Source organism: Cebus imitator, unplaced genomic scaffold (assembly GCF_001604975.1).
Source record: "Cebus imitator isolate Cc_AM_T3 unplaced genomic scaffold, Cebus_imitator-1.0 Scaffold461, whole genome shotgun sequence".
In the NCBI taxonomy this organism is placed as follows: domain Eukaryota; kingdom Metazoa; phylum Chordata; class Mammalia; order Primates; family Cebidae; genus Cebus; species Cebus imitator.
The window spans coordinates 1,595,157-1,599,135 of NW_016107776.1; the positions used below are offsets into that span (position 1 = coordinate 1,595,157).

Consider the following 3,979-nt stretch of genomic DNA (forward strand, 5'->3'; position numbering starts at 1 on the left):
ATAAAGGGGATATAATCCCTAATCTCACAGAAATACAAACTACCATCAGAGAATACTATAAACACCTCTCTGCAAATAACTAGATAATCTAGAAGAAATGGATAAATTTCTGGATACTTATACCCTCCCAAGACTAAACCAGGGAGAAGTCGAACCCCTGAATAGACCAGTAACAAGTTCTGAAATTGAGGCAGTAATTAATAGCCTAACAACAACAACAAAAGCCCAGGACCAGATGGATTCACAGCCGAATTCTACCAGAGGTACAAAGAGGAACTGGTACCATTCCTTCTGCAACTATTCCAAACAATCAAAAACAGGGGACTCATCATCTTGATACCAAAACCTGGCAGAGACACAACAACAACAAAGAAAGAAAAAGAAAGAAAGAAAGAGGAAAGAAAGAAAGAAAAGAAAGAAAGAAAGAGAGAAAGAAAGAAAGAAAGAAAAGAAAAGAAAAGAAAAGAAAAGAAAAGAAAAGAAAAGAGAAAAAAAGAAAATTTCAGGCCAATATCCCTGATGAACATTGATGCAAAAATCCTCAATAAAATACTGGCAAACTGAATCCAGCAACACATCAAAAAGCTTATCCACCACGATTAAGTTGGTTTCATCCCTGGGATTCAAGGTTGGTTTAACCTACTCAAATCAATAAATGTAATCCATCACATAAACAAAGCCAATGACAAAAAACCCGATTATCTCAATAGATGCAGAAAAGGCCTTCAATAAAATTTAACATCCTTTCATGCTAAAAAGTCTCAATAAACTAGGTATTAATGGAACATGTCTCAAAGTAATATGAAAAACCTATAGCCAATATCATACTAAATGGGCAAAAGCTGGAAGCATTCCCTTTGAAAACCAGCACAAGACAAGGATGCCCTCTCTCACCACTCCTATTGAGCACAGTATTGGAAGTTCTGGCCAGAGCAATCAGGAAAGAGAAAGAAATAAAGGGTATTCAAATAGGAAGAGAGGAAGTCAAATTGTCTGTTTGCAGATGACATGATTGTACATTTAGCAAACCCCATCGTCTCAGCCCAAAAACTCCTTAAGCTGATAAGCAACTTCAGCAAAGTCTCAGGATATAAAATTAATGTACAAAGTCACAAACCTTCCTAAACACCAATAATAGACAAGCAGAGAGTCAAATCATGAATGAACTCACATTCATAATTGCTACAAACAGAATAAAATACCTAGGAATACAATTTACAAGGGATGTGAAGGATCTCCTCAAGGAGGACCACAAACCACTGCTCAAGGAAATAAGAGAAGACACAAACAAATGGAAAAACATTTCATGCTCATAGATAGGAAGCATCAATATCATGAAAATGGCCATACTGCCCAAAGTAATTTATAGATTCAATGCTATATCCATCAAGCTACCATTGATTTTCTTTGTAGAATTAGAAAAAAAAGACTTGCAATTTCATATGGAACCAAAAAAGAGCCTGTATAGCCAAGACGATCCTAAGCAAAAAACAAAGCTGGAGGCATCATGCTACCTGACTTCAAACTATACTACGATGCTACCAAAACAGCATGGTACTGGTACCAAAACAGATATATAGATCAATGGAACAGAACAGAAACCTCAGAAATAACACCACACATCTGCAGCCATCTGATCTTTGGCAAAGCTGACAAAAACAAGCACTGGGGAAAGTATTCCCTATTACCTATAAATGGTGCTGGGAAAACTGGCTAGCCACATGCAGAAAACAGAAACTGGACCCCTTCCTTACACCTTATATAAAAATTAACTAAAGATGGATTAAAGACTTAAATGTAAAACCATAAAAACCCTAGAAGAAAACTTAGGCAATACTGCTCAGGACATAGGCATGAAAAAAACTTCGTGACTAAAACTCCAAAAGCAATGGCAACAAAAGCCAAAATTGACAAATGGGATCTAATCAAACTAAAGAGCTTCTGCACAGCAAAAGAAACTATCAAAGTGAACAGGTTGCCCTACAGAATGGGAGAAAATTTTTGCAACCTATCCGTCTGACAAAGGTCCAATATCCAGAATCTACAAGAAACTTAAACACATTTACAAGAAAAAACAACTCCATTAAAAAGTGGGCAAAGGATATGAACAGGCACTTCTCAACAGAAATGCAAATCAAAACCGCAATGAGATACCATCTCATGCCAGTTAAAATGGCAATTTTTAAAAAAATTACTAACTTCTGAATGAAAGAGAAGACAAAACGCGGTAGCTCAGAAAAACACAACAGCCAACATACAAACCACATAAACCGCTTTCTATTTTTAAAACTTAAGATGACTCAGTCTCCGCAGAGACTGCCAAAAATTGCCAACGCCGACTATATTTCAAGTCGTCATGGCGGGGTATTGGGAAAAGTTTTCAATTAGCAATAATCGCGCCTCGGCTAAACCTCATTGGCTACGATACTGCCACTGCGCAAAGCTAAAATTACGCTCCTCGCCCCACTTCCCCACGGATGATAACTCCCATTTCATTGAGGGTGAGTGCCCGCCAGCACGTCCGTAGGCAGGACGTCTTCCCACGCCACCAGCTGTATTTAAGGCCCATCTACATGTGGGCTTTAAATGCATGTGGGGTTTCTTGTTGTTGAACATCTCCGGTCAAAGATTCAGATTTTGGAAACGGTAAAAACATTCGCTTGGGACGCTAAGGGATCTTATGCAAATCAGACTGACGTCACAGGTTGACTGGGTTGAGACTCGAATTTTGAGCGAGGAGAGTGAGCGGTGGGAAAGTGAACGGCAGGGCGCAGAGGGACGACCAGCTGTGCTCCACGTTGCAGAAACAGTAGGCGGGAGAGCTTAGGTAGAGATCACCCCAACTTCGACTTACAAAACGCAAAGCGCTTTTCTGGTAACTGACGGGGCAACTAGGCAGTATGTTGGTTGCTACGCTTTCTATCTCATAAACTGAAAAGAACCTGTTTGTTAATACTGGAATACTCAGTCTCCGTAGAGAAAAATGACAGTGCCAACTATATTCCAAGTCGTTGCCACGGGGTATTGGGAAGAGTTTTCAATTAGCAATAATCGCGTCTCGGATAAACCTCATTGGCTATGATACTGCCACTGCACAAAGCTAGAAAGGCGATTATTAAAAAGTCAGGAAATAACAGATGCTGGTGAGGCTGTGGAGAAATAGGAACGCTTTTATGCTGTTGGTGGGAGTGCAAATTAGTTCAACCATTGTGGAAGACAGTGTGGTGATTCCTCAAGGATCTAGAACCAGAAATACCATTTGACCCAGCAATCCCATTACTGGGTATGTACCCCAAAGATTATAAATCGTTCTATTACAAAGACATATGTGCACATATGTTCCTAGTGACACTGTTTACAATACCAAAGACTTGAAACCAACCCAAATGCCCACAGATGACAGACTGGATAAAGAAAGACTGGCACATATCCACCATGGAATACTATGCACCCATAAAAAAGAATGAGTTCATGTCCTTTGCAGGGACATGATGAAGCTGAAAGACATCATTCTCAGCAAACTAACACAGGAACAGAAAACCAAACACCACATGTTCTTTCTCATAAGTGAGAGTTGAACAATGAGAACATATGGACACAGGGAGGGGAACATCACACACTGGGGCCTGTCGTAGGGTGGGAGGCAAGGGAAGAGACAGCATTTGGACAAATACCTAATGCATGTGGGGTTTAAAACCTAGATGATGAGGGCCAGGAGTGATGGCTCACTCCTGTAATTCCAGCACTTTGGGAGGCCAAGGCGGGCGGATCACAGTCAGGAGTTCGACACCATCCTGGCCAACATGGTGAAACCCCGTCTCTACTAAAAATACACAAATTAGCCAGGCGTGGTGGCGCGTGCCTGTAGTACCCGCTGCTTGGAAGGCTGAGGCAGGAGAATCACTCGAACCCAGGAGGTGGAGGTTGCAATGAGCTGAGATAGCCCCATTGCATAAGACTCCATCTCAAAAAAAAAAAA

At 40.7% G+C, this 3,979-nt stretch overlaps 1 protein-coding gene and 2 non-coding genes across 4 annotated transcripts in view; all 3 read right to left on the bottom strand.

Annotated features, from left to right (window-relative positions):
- ZNF74 (zinc finger protein 74) overlaps window positions 1-3,979 on the bottom strand; it is a 56,832-nt gene that overhangs the window by 26,275 nt on the left and 26,578 nt on the right. The gene's annotated exons all lie outside the window — the stretch shown is intronic.
- Window positions 2,305-2,445, bottom strand: LOC119468631. The gene has a single exon (XR_005197350.1). It is a non-coding gene; the product is annotated as a U4 spliceosomal RNA (small nuclear RNA).
- LOC119468632 lies at window positions 2,969-3,102 on the bottom strand. Its single transcript, XR_005197351.1, has one exon. It is a non-coding gene; the product is annotated as a U4 spliceosomal RNA (small nuclear RNA).